The sequence below is a fragment of the Peromyscus maniculatus genome, chromosome 19 (genome assembly GCF_049852395.1).
Source record: "Peromyscus maniculatus bairdii isolate BWxNUB_F1_BW_parent chromosome 19, HU_Pman_BW_mat_3.1, whole genome shotgun sequence".
In the NCBI taxonomy this organism is placed as follows: domain Eukaryota; kingdom Metazoa; phylum Chordata; class Mammalia; order Rodentia; family Cricetidae; genus Peromyscus; species Peromyscus maniculatus.
Genome location: NC_134870.1, coordinates 55,533,728 through 55,546,934, shown reverse-complemented (window position 1 = coordinate 55,546,934; position 13,207 = coordinate 55,533,728).

Sequence of the window (13,207 nt, the reverse complement as noted above, 5' to 3'; positions counted from 1 at the left end):
TAGAAATCCAGATGGCAAATGAGGAAAACAGAGGAAAGAGGCAAAACATCCAGGAGAACAGACAAGCATTTCGATTCCAGTGTGAGGTAATTCCCAGTCAAATCTGAATAAGATGGGCTATAGAGCAGGAAACTGCAACAATTAAAATCCACCCCAGAGTCAAACTAGGGCACCGAAAGAGAAGTTGGTTCCCTCTGTGACTGTTGACCAGCACAGGAGTTAGTCCTGAAGATCCACAAGCCACATTGCTTGGAGTGGACATGGAAATCCTGGAGAGTTTGCTTAAGACGCAGTTACATTACTTCAAAAATATTTTTGAAATGAAAATATAATTACATCATTTTCTCTCAAATTCACAGCCTCTACTTTTTAATTTTTTAATTGTTACACACACACACACACACACACACACACACACACACACACACACACACACACACTGCGTATATCTCCCAACTATATAAATAGAACCTGCTCAGTCCACACAATGCTACTTGTATGTGTATGATTTCAGAGCTGACCACTTGGTACTGGATAGCCAGTTTGAAGGCTTTTCCCTGGGGAAGACCATTTCTCCCATTTTTAGCGTTCCTTAGTTGCCTGCAGTTCTGTGTCTAGGGTTGAGGACTCATGAGATTTCCCCCTTTCATGTTAGCAAGGCTACTATTGTTGTTCTTGTTGAGATCTATATAGGCAGCCATATTAATGAGCCTTTGTGGATATAGCTTCTCTGACATTAATAGGAAACAAAAATCTCATACCAAACTCCCTGATCCTCTGACTCTTATAATTTTTCTGCCCCCATGTTTTGTTATGATTCTTGAGCTTTAGGTACAGGAGTTATTTTGTAGGTATATCAATTAGGGGTAGGTACCACATGGTCATTCACTGGTTCTCTGATTGATTGTACTTTTCTGTAATGATCTCTGTCAGCTGCAAGGAGATAGACCTTGAATGAGGGGTGAGACCTGTACTTATCTGTGGGTATAAGGATAAATATTTAAAATGTAGTTAGGGGTTATGATAGTTTAGGAAAGTAGTGCTTATTGGTTCTCCACGATCCATGACTTTACTAGCCCTGAGGAGTGGGCTAGGTTTCTAGCACCAAACATGGTTTCCCACTTGTCCAGTGGGTCTTAATTCCAATTAGAGAGCTGCTGGTTGTAACTGGAGTTTTCTCTAGTCCTGCTGGGGGTGGGGGTGGGGGTGGGGGGCCCACAGTCGCTCAGACCCAAATAAACACACAAAGACTTATATTACTTATAAACTGTATGGCCATGGCAGGCTTCTTGTTATCTAGTTCTTGTATCTTAAATTAACCCATTTCTATTCATCTATAAGTGGCCATGTGGCTTGTGGCTTACTGGTATCTTACATCATGCTTCTCATGGTGGCAGTGGCTGGCAGCATCTCCTGACTCAGCCTTCCACTTCCCAGAATTCTCCTCTTTCTTTGTCCCGCCTATACTTCCTACCTGGCTACTGGCCAATCAGCACTTTATTTATTAACCAATCAGAGCAACACATTCACAGCATACAGAGTGATATCCACAGCAGTTGGGTACTGCCTAGGTGTGCATGCCACCACAACACTCTTAGAGTTATGGTGCTATGCTGGTCACGGTTGTGTTTCCTAGGCATCATAGCTGGGTATGATTGTTTTGTAGTGTTATTTAACCACAATATCTGTTTTCCTTGAGTCCCAGTTGGATTACCAACTTCTTTTCTTAAATATTTGCATGTGTGTGTGTGCATGCATGTGTGTGTGCATGCGTGCATGCACACGTATGTTGGATGCATGTTGGCAGGTGTGCTTACCCATGTGGAAGTCAGAGGTTCATATCAATATGTCTTCCTCAATTGTTTTTCAATTGTCTCCCTGTGAACCTGGAGCTCATCATTTCAGCTAGACTGGCTGGCCAGCAAAGCCCCTGTTTCCATCCCTGGTGCTGGGACTTCAGATGTTCACGGCCATTCACAACTTGAACTTTACCTGCAGAGCCCTAGCCCTAGCCCCTCTGAAATATTTTGTTTGATTTTGGTTGCAGACATAGATGCTGAACCCAAATGAGAGTCCTCATAATTGCGAAAGGAAAAAGGAGTCGGTGCACGTCTTGAAGATAAGTAGGTAGTGAGTGCTGTGATGTCTGGACTTCTACCAACAGGATAGCTCTGGGAGTGGGCGTCTTGATATTTTCTACTGCAATCATCGAACGAGTCATTGAAATTCAACTGCAGTGCCAGCACATTTGAAAGCGGTCTGATGAAAATGCAAAGTTTATGCTGTCTCCGGTGACTTCAGCTAAGTAAAATAAGCCTAGAGGGGGAAAATAAACCATTTTCTAAAACTTCTCACAGGGAGAAAGCAAAAACTTTCACAAGTCACAAGCAATGACTAGCATTTCCAAAATGGAGTTTGATTGGGACCATGAGAAGCCAGAGGTGGTTATGAAAACTAATGGGGCAATTGGGAAGTCCTGGGTACTGTAATCAGCTCTGGAGAGGGAGTGATAGAAATGCAAATCTAACGCTGCCCCTGGATCCCCTGGCTAAGTGCGAACACCTAGAGGCAGAATCAATTTTTCACTGTTCAATGATAGCTGCCTTTTCTATAGGGTGAAGGCAGAGGGGTAGGAAGCTTTCAAAGTCCTCAGGAAATAACAGGTAAGTAGATGATGAGCAATTACTGCCGTTTCTAACATACACTCCCTGGCTTCTTTCTCCCTCTGGAGAGGGGCTGGCATCCACATTCACACTTCCTGTCTTGGTCACAGTTGGCTACCCCAGCTACTAATTAGCTGTGATTGTTTCCATGCTCAGGAGGGACAGAAGACATTTTCAGCAGTGGTCTGGGGACCATAGGGGACAGTCTGAAGGGGCAAGTGAGAGGGTTTTAGTAATGAACTCTTCCTGTTTCAGAGTTTTGCTGAGCTCGTGCTCTAGATCACACTGTGTGTGTGTGTGTGTGTGTGTGTGTGTGTGTACACATGAACAATATTGACCTGATATCTATGTTTTTTTTTCTCTTTGAGGATGAAAGCAGATTTAGGGATGTGGATTCTGTTGTAAGAGAGCCAGGTTACTTTTCCCCAAGACAAAGGATCTTGCTCCTTTGGCCAAGCTTGAAAAGTCCTAGGTGCCAGAAGGAAGCAGAGCATCTCCTGCTCACTGAAAATAGGCTTTCCCTCTCAGGACAGAATTACAGTGCTGTGAAGATCTGAAAAACCAGAGCTAAAGATCCTGAAAACACGGGGAAACGTAGTACGAAGGGTGGGCAAGAAGAAGGATGGCCCCCTCCCATGTGAAGGCTTCACATGGAGACCACGATGCCGAAGGCACACACAGAACGAGGAGAGAGGGACAATCTCATCGAAGTGAGCACAGTTGTGTTTAATTGTGTGTGATGCAGTCCAGGAACAGGATTGTCTTCTCTGCCTTAATTAAGGAACTAGAAGGCAGGAAAGGTTTCAAAGTCAAGCAAAGCGAATATTTATTCCAAGAGGACAGTTTTATTAGTTGAAAAGATAAACTCCAGTGCTGCATCCGTGCATGTCTGCAGGGACTTGGACCTGACTGGGGAGAGACAGAATGAAAATAAAAAAGAAGGCAAACATAGATGGGATGATGGACAGAGAGTTGGGGTTGGTGGTCTGTGCTCTCTGCTGAGAAACCACAGCACCCTGGAAGCTTAGTGTGTTTATTGTATAGAGTTGGACAGAGCAGATAACTGAACCAAGAAAACAAAGTTTTTTTTTTAATGACCTTTTGAACAAATAGGTTTTAAAACATATGTTGACCTAAAAAATCAGAGCTCTCATCTTAAAGGGAATGAGAAATAGTTGATTTTGGAGCTATTGTGAGTGAACACAGATTTAAGTTATCCCCAAATTCCATGTTCCACCATGAAAGCAGTTCCACGAGGTTTTTCTATTGTTACAGAACAAGGGAATTCATACATCAAGGCAAGTTTAAAATACATTGGTGTATATACCAGAGAGGCAGATATATCGAGAGGGGGGAAGCTTTTCTGTAGGCCCCAAATGCTATCTGGTGGCGTCCTTAGCTCTTGGCTTGGCAGAAGCTAGTGTTCTGCTGAGGTAACAGCTTCTAAGAGGCCTTTATGGATTATCACAACATGTTAGTTCCGAGTAGGGCAAGGCATGGCTCTTTCAGAAGGCTAACACTAGCCAAGATAAGATAACTAGCTGTTGGGAGCTGTATGGCCTAGTTCCAGACCAGTATATGAGTGCTTGTACAACAGGTCTCCAGATGAGGCAAAGCCCCCGAGGACAGTCTCACTTGGTAAGGACCAGTGGCCTTAGGGACAGTACAGAATACTACGGGACCGCTCGGGCTACACCCTCTCTTCTCTCTCTTAATACTGACGGTTCTCTTGGCAATTTTTAGGGTCACTTTATCAGTCACGCAAGGGACTCCATTTTTTTCTCAAATATTTTCCCCTAAAACTTTTTGGGAATTGATGCTTTTCAGGAAATATCAACTGTCACTCCAAATCCTGGGAACTGTTCTGATTCAGTGCTGACAGGATAGGAGGTAATAAAGGTTAACAGGCAATTAAAATAAGCTAACTGTAAGTAAGCAGTTTATGGCAAACAACCCCTATCTCTGTAAATATGCTTTGTTAAGTTTTGAACAACAGTGCAGTTCTTGAAAATGTGTGTCTACACTTGTCACCTTTTAGTTTTGTAAAGACAGGATGTTCCTGGCTCAATGTTTGGCCAAGCTAGCAAAATGATAAGTGTCATTTTTGGCTTAAAGATGTTTTGATGTAAAAGTTGGGAAAAAACATATTTGATGTATTTGTTTCTGCTGGAGGTTAACATTGGAGGGTGGGAAACACATGTTTGTTAGTATGGAAAAACATGCTTGTTTCTGAAGTGTAAATAAAGATTTCTGGAGCTGTTCAGGGCTGGCCACTTGTGTGAAACTCATCTGGTGGTCTGACATGACTTCATTTCTTTTAGGGGATGCCCCTTCCTCATCTCAGGAGCTGAACCCAGGCTGTGGTGGGTCCGTGGTAATTAGCCTCTGTCTGAACCTACAAAATTTCTATCTCTCCACAATTCTGAAGTTCCAATGGGTCAATCAGTTTCTGTAGATACAGAAACTCCTCCCAGAAGTTTTTGTTGTTCACAGACATAGTTTCTTTTTGGGAAATTTTCTTCATATATGTAAAAGCTAGATCTTCCCCCCATACCATATGCAAAAGTTAACTTTAAACTACATACACAAAAGAAATCAAACTTTTAGAAGAAACTTTTTAGTAAATTTTTCTTGTTTCTTTAGAAGAAAGTTTTTATGGTTTGGATATGAAATGTCCCCACAGGTCACGCTTTGAGAGCTTGCTCTTCCACTGGAGGTGCTCTGTTGGGAGGTTCTGGAAACTTTAGTAGGTGGGGTCACATGGGAGGAAGTAGGGAACTGGGGTGTAACTATAGAGTTGATACCTGGCTCTCAGTCCCTTCTCCAATCTTTATTTTTTGTGAACTATGAGGTAAAACACCTCCTCTGCCACATTCTCCAATTGCCGTGATAGTCTACCCAAATGCACAGAGCCAATTGACCGTGGACCGAATTCTCCAAAACAGTGAACCAAATTAAGGGTTTCGTGTGTGTGTGTGTGTGTGTGTGTGTGTGTGTGTGTGTGTGTGTGTGTGTTCATGTGCGTAAGAGTGTGTGTACATGCAGGTGTACTTGTGCATGTAAGTCAGAGGTCAACCTCAGGTTTCATTCCCCAGGCACTGTCCACCTTATTTTTTGAGACAGAATTTCTTACTGGCCTGGAACTCACCAAGTAGGTGAGGCCGGCTGGCCAGGGAGCCGCAGCGATCTGCCTGTCTTTGCCTCCCCTACTCTGTGATCACAGGGCACATCACCACACCTGACTTTTTCTTATATTTTAATTTGGAGCTCACCCTTTAGTGGCTGAGCCATTTCTCCAGCCCAGCCTGACTTTTTCAACATGACATCTGGGGATCAAACTCAGGTCCTCATGCCTTCGTGGCAGGAATTTTACTAACGCAGAGTATTTTCTTCTTCTGAACTGCTTTTCCTGGAAGTTTGACCACAGATGTGTAAAATTAACCAACACGAAAGTGTAGGTATAAATCTTCATGACCTCGGACTAGAGGAAGGTTTCTTAGATATGACATCTGTCTTAGTTTACGATAGCTATACTGCTGTGAAGAGACACCATGACCACGGCAACGCTTACAAAGAAAACATTTAATTGAGGGGCCTCGCTTACAGTTTCAGAGGTTCAGTCAATTATCATGGCAGGGATTATGGCGGCATGCAGGCAGATGTGGTGCTGGAGCTGAGATTGCTACATCTTGCAGACGACAGGAAGTCATCTGACTGTCACACTGAGTGAGTGAAGCTTGAGAAAAAGACCTCAAAGCCCACCCCCACAGAGATACACTTCCAACAGAAGGTGTGGCCCAGATTAAAGGTCTGCCTTCCAGCCTCAAGGTCTGGATTAAAGGTGTGTGTCATCCAGCCTTCTCCAACAAGACCACACTTCCTTCCACAAGGCCACACTTCCTAATAGTGCCACTCCCTATGAGCTTATGGGGGACAAATACATTCAAGCTACCATAACAGCATAAGCACCAATTAAGGAAGATCAAATTGGAACAGGGAAGGGAAAGTGGGATCTCTGCAAAAGAGGTGGTACCTGGAGGAGAGCCGAAATCCGTATCAGCTTCTCATAGCCTTGGCCACCAACCTGCAGGTGCTGATGTGCAATGCTCTAAAATGAGGAATGTCCCCATAGTCTTAGGCATTGGAATACTTGATCCCCAGTTGGTGGCACTCTTTGAGAGGTGGCCTTGTTGGAGGAAGTATGTCACTGGGGGTGGGCTTTGAGAGTTTAAAGACTGACACCATTGCTTGCTCATTTTCTCTGTTTCCTGACTGTAGTTTTATGGGGATTTGAATAAGGATGGCCCTCATAAGCTCATATATTTGAATGCTTAGTCATCTGGGAGTAGAACTCTTTGAAAGGATTAGAAAGATTAGGAGGCGTGGCTTTGTGGAAGGAAGTATGTCACGGGGTGGGGAGGTGAGGTTTTAAAAGCCCATGTCAGGCCCAGTCTCAGTCTCTCTCTGCCTGCTGCCTGTGGATCAGGGTGTAGCTCTCCATGACTTTTTCAGCCCCATGTCTGCCTGCCACGCTGCTGTGCTCCCCACCATGAGGACAGTGGACTAAGTCTTTGGCACTCCAAGCAAACCCTCAATTAATTAAATGCTTATTTCCTAAGAGTTGCCTTGGTCACGGTATCGCTTCACAGCCGTAGAACAGTGACTGAGTCATAGTTCAGGATGTGAGCGCCCTCCGCTTCTGCCTACTGCTTGCTGCCAGTCTGGACAAATGGGCACTTTATCCCTCTGGAACCTTTCAGTCCAAATGGACCCTTCTTTCTATAAGTTCCCTTGGTAGTGGCATTTTACCCCAACAGTAAAGGAAGTAATACAGAAGGCGGCACCAGGGAGTGGGCTATTGTTGTGATGGTCCTGGCCAGGCTGGTTTGCGGAGAAATTTGGAAGGCTTTTGGAACTTTGGACTAGAAAATTACTGTAAAAATACTGAATACTGTAGGCAAGGTTTCAGGGGTAGGAGCTTAGAAGACAGAGCTAAGGACAATGCAGACTTTTGGGAGAAGGAGAGGCAGATTTCATAGGGGAACAATATTAGCAACTGCGCTAGAACCCTTCCTTTATTGTGGCATTTTGGAAAAGAACGTGTCTGCTTTGTGCTCCTAAGAACCTGCCCGGGACTAAATCTAAAAGCAATGCACTAATTTCTTTGGCTGAGAAGATTCCGAGAAAGCCTAATATTGAGTCTGTCGTGTGATTATCAGTAATCACTGCTATGTAGGTCTGCAATGTGAAAGAGCAACTGGTGCTGAAGGAAACACAAAAGGAACAGTGTAAAGAGAACAAGAGCCCCAGGAGATGTAATGTTGCAGCCAAAGATGGTGCTGAAGGAGACAGAAGATTAAGTAGAGGCTGGATCTGCATTGGGATAAAGGGGAGAATGCTCTCAGGGCAAGACCCAACCTGCTGTGGATGACTGATTGATAAATAAAACACTGATTGGCCAGTAGCCAGGCAGGAAGCAGAGGCGGGACTAACAGAGAGGAGAATTGAGAGAACAGGAAGGCAGAGAGGAAGACCCTGCCACCTGCTGCCATGACAAGCAACATGTAAAGATACCGGTGAGTCACAAGCCATGTGGCAACTTACAGATTAATAGAAATGGGTTAATTTAAGATAGAAGAATTAGATAGCAAGAAGCCTGCCATGGCCATGCAGTTTGTAAGCAATATAAGTCTCTGTGTGTTTACTCGGTTGAGTCTGAGCGGCTGTGGGACTGGTAGGTGAGAGAGGTTTGTCCTGACCACAGGCCAGGCAGGACTGGAGAAAATTCCAGCTACACCCCACCCACTGAAGCTTCCAACTTGTGAGAGGAAAAGGCCTAAATTTCTTCTGTTCCTATAAAGTAACAACAGACAAAAGCTGCTGACAAGGAGACTCAAAGGGGCCAGAGTCCATCCCAAACTGGTAGCTGAAATTGGCAGTGTCATGAAGGTTAAGGGGTCATAGTCATGTCAGATTGTTGCTGAGGCCAGGCAACTTGTGTCAGGGAAGTCCCTGAGTAAAAAAAGTCCTGAGAGGACGAGGAGCCTTGAGAGATCATTGTCTGACGGCGGGGGAGTGAAGCCTGGGTTGTGTTGGAGACCCCAAGATATGGGAAATGCCAGATACATGAGACATCTGCCACTCAAGCCTGTAGCAGCCTGATTCTCAGCAGCAGTGGTGGCGTTAGCCCTCTCCAACTGACCTCCATCTGGTTCGTTGTCTCCCCTCCACCTCTATATTTTGTACTCTTAAATTTTTCTAACCCTTTTAGCCTTTTGTAGCCTTTCTGCAACTTACGTATCTATTTGCAACACCCAAAAGCACACTGTTTTTTTTTTTTTTTAACTGTGAGTTGTGATTGTACAGAACTATCCTCCCAGCCAAACTCCCACCATCTTCAAGAGTTCTACCCGGTTTGCTTGCAAAAGCTCACTGCAGCTCAGACTATCGACTCCTCCTAGAAGGAGGAGGTGGGAGGGTTGTGGGACTTTCACCTGAATATCCAGCCTCCAGTCCCAACTGAATGAAAAATGAAATAAAAGGAGGAGGGCATGGCTACTTCTAAAATATGGAGAAGTTTTTATTTTAGATACAAGGGAGAACACAGGCAGAGGGAAGCGTCCAGGCTGAACATGGCCAGCAGACTACACTGGACCATGAGAGAAGTGGGTAGGGGAGAGCCAGAAAGGAGGCCCAGGCCAAGAGGCCAAGAGTTTATCTTGTTAAAATTGAAGTCTGACAGCAAGGTAAACTGGGTCTGTGTCTGCCTTTCTCAGCTGGAGACCTAGTAGCTCTAGAAAAGTGAGGCTTGATTTCTAGATGAACTGAATACACCTGCCACTGCAGCTTTGGCAGGAGGAGCTGGGTGTCTGCTGTGGTTAACATAAAGCTATAGTTAGCCACCAATATCATCAGAGATCTGAGAGAGATACATTACAACAAGAAATATAATCCAAATGGCCTATGCGTCAACTGAGATGACAGAGACTTATCATTACCTGGGTGGTTAACCTAGTCTCCTGTGGTCTTGATGGCTTCATTGGGGGGTAGAAGTCGTCAGTCTTCAGCTGCTACCCAGGATAGCATTGGCCTTTGGCTGTCAGACCTAGAAGGTTTCAGAGATTTTCCTGTGGAGAAGGAACTTGGGAAAACTGACCTGCCTTGGTCAGGCAAAGTAGGGAAATCAACCCAAAAGTGTCCTGTTTGTCCACAGTTTGGGCAGACACCTGGCAGCAGGTGAGGCATGGGGCATTTATCCTGTTCATTAGTATTACTACAGTTCAAGTGGAATTGTCTGGGCCCCATAGTCTTTGGAGATCTTAGGATTGCATCTGGGAGCTTGAATTTCTGTCTATCATGGGAAGCTTTTTCATTAAATCCTTTAAATGCCACATTCAACAGATCTCTGAAGAGTTTGAGGGCCATTATCTATTAGGTATACCTGATTTAAACAAATTTTACTTGTTTTTAGTTAGTTGCTTAAGGCTTAACCTTGAAAACACATTCAGGAGGCTAAATAAAGCTTGTCATTGGAAATGAATTCATTTGAACTTAGCATGGCTACAAGCATGGTTTTGAGAATATTAAAGGATGTGATTCTTTAGGAGGTAACTGACTGTTAACTTGCAAGTCTTAATTATCCTTATCAGTTTACAACAGTTAATAGCTTTCATAAGATTAGGATTTCAAAGCTTTATCACTGATAAGTTTGAGCCTTAAAAATTTGAGTTGAAGATTTAATTGAAGATTCTTTAGCACCAAAATAGAGCATTAAACCATAAATACAGAGAGACTGAGATCTTCATCCTTTTACAGTGTGCCATTATAGAATATCACAGTTTCTTATATAACTCAATCTATTAGAACTATCCAAAGCTTAAGTCAGTTACTGTTAACCTGATTAGATCTTAGGAATTTATATACTTTATTTATCAAATATATGTTGTCCCTTATTTAAATTTTTTAGAAGCTTGGTGTTGAGCAGTTAGCAAGGATATAAGTTGTTAGATATACATCTCTAAGTCAGTTTTTGTTCACCTGAGTATATCTTAATAACCTTACAAATTTATAAACCCTACAAAATTTTATATTAATCTAAAATATTTTGTTGTCTCCTTAGTCTGAAAAGTAGATAAAATGATAAAAGGAGAGCTCATTAGGACTAAGAACTTTTATTTATTTTTTTCCTTTTTTTAAATTAAGAAATTTTAAAATTCATTTTACACATCAAAGATCCCCCTCTTCCCTCCCTCCAGCCTCCCTCTCCCAACCCTCCCCCTCTCCCCTCCTACAAAAAAGTAAAGCCTCCCATGGGGAGTCAGCAGAGCCTGGTACATTCAGTAGAGGTAGGTCCAAGCTCCTCCCCCTGCCTCAAGGCTGTGCAAGGTGTTCCATCATAGGTAGTGGGCTCCGAAAAGTCTGCTCATGCACCAGAGATGGATTCTATAATTGTTGTTTTAAACAACATGGTCAAGATGATGGCAAAGTCACATGTCATGTACTCTTTAACTTTAGTAAAGATGGCTGCCTGTAGCCAGAAGTTTCTTCAGTCCTGCCTGGCCCCACTGTCCAGACGAATCTCTCCCACCCGCATCTTGCAGCTACTTGGTCCCAAGTAAACACACAGAGGCTTATATTACTTGCAAACTGTATGGCCTATGGGTCAGGCTTCTTGCTAGCTAGCTCTGATAACTTAACTCAACCAATTTCTATTAATCTATATGTTGCCATGTGTCCATGGCATTACTAGTTTGCTGGCATGTGGCTCCTTCAGTGGTGGGCTGGTGTCTACTCCGACTCCACCCGTCTTTGTCTCCTTTTCAGTTTGAATGTATTGCCTAAACATATCCTGCCCTGCTATAGGCCAATGCAGCTTTATTTATCAACCAATCAGAGCAACACATATTCACAGTGTAGAGAAAGACATCCCACAGCAGCTGCCAGTCACATGATTGTTTCCATCTTGATGAGGTCATCAGCCAAAATGGAGGCAGGTTACATGGTTGCTGTTTAAAACATCTAGTTTTCTAGTAGATCTATTTTTTAAACAAGCATTGAATTCATGTTACAAGAATTGAGTCACATATAATATGCTGTAGGGAATTAAAGTTATATATATATATATATATATATATATATATATATATATATATATATATATATCTTTTGGTTTTTTGAGACAGGGTTTCTCTGTGTAGCTTTGTGCCTTTCCTGGAACTCACTTTGTAGACCAGGCTGGCCTCAAACTCACAGAGATCTGCCTGCCTCTGCTTCCCGAGTGCTGGGATTAAAGGCATGTGCCACCAAGCCTGGCAATGCATAGATTTTTAAATTAGCAACTTTTTGTTACAAGTTTTAAGCTAACTTTTGTTACCAATTTTACAGATTCTTTAACCACCCAATTCATTTACAAATCTTGAGATAAAGACTGTTTACACAATAGGCTTCTTGAGTGAAGAGCACAGAGAGATCACAAAGATAAAACATTTTCAAGAGTGGAAAGTTGAAACACTGTAGAGCTGAGAAGCTCTGGGATCATTTGCTTATGTAGTGGCACAAGTTGTTACAGTCCAGAACTTGGAACTCCAATGGGCCATCTTTGGCCATTGAGCTCTTCTGAGGCCAAGCCATTTGCAGCAAGATAGAAAGCTTTAATGAAATCTCTGAGTCTGAAGAAGGGATTGAGTCTGAAAAAAAAAAGGAAGAAGGGTATGCCGGCGGTGGTGGTGCACACCTTTAACCCCAGCACTTGGGAGGCAGAGTCAGGCAGATCTCTGTGAGTTCAAGGACAGCCTGGTCTACAGAGTGAGATCCAGGGCAGGCACCAAAACTACAAAGAGAAACCCTGTCTCAAAAAAAAAAAAAAAAAAGAAGGAGGAAGTGTTGTGACATGAATTCATTCTACTCGGGGGGGGGGGGGGGGGGGGGGGGAGGGGGAGCTCTAATAAGCTCCAAGATGGAGCTGAGAGACAGAGAACAGTGTAGTCATTGAGGGACAGGGAGGAACAAGCCGGGACTCCACCCAAGGGAGGGTTCCAATGGTGTAGGGGCTACGAGGGCATAGAGAAGCTGTGGGCTGTAGCAGGCAGCTCCCAGGGGGAGATGTGGAGAACAGGGTAAATGTCTTACACTCATGAAGTGGGCACTCTGGAGGGCATAACAGGGAGATGCCCAGGTGGTGGGTACCCTGGAGGGTGTAGCAGGCTCCAAGAGCCAGAGAGAGAACTCATACTGAGTAGGTGAGGAGAGATGGATGGTTAGAGCCGTTGAAGGGAAGAAGTGGCTGACTCTAGAATCTGGAATCAAATATGGTGGGTAGCAGAAGCCAGCACATACAAATAAAACATATATACCTTAGAAGAGTCAAATCAGCAGCTAGGTTTAGAGAGGCAGAGTCTTTCGGAAGAGAGCTCATTTATGCCAATCCCAGGTTTCAGCACCCAGTGAATGAAAAAATGAAATAAACTCCTAAAGTATGCAGAAGATTCCCACTGTAGATGTAAGGAAGAAGGCAGGCAGAGGGAAGAGTCCAGGCTGAACATGAA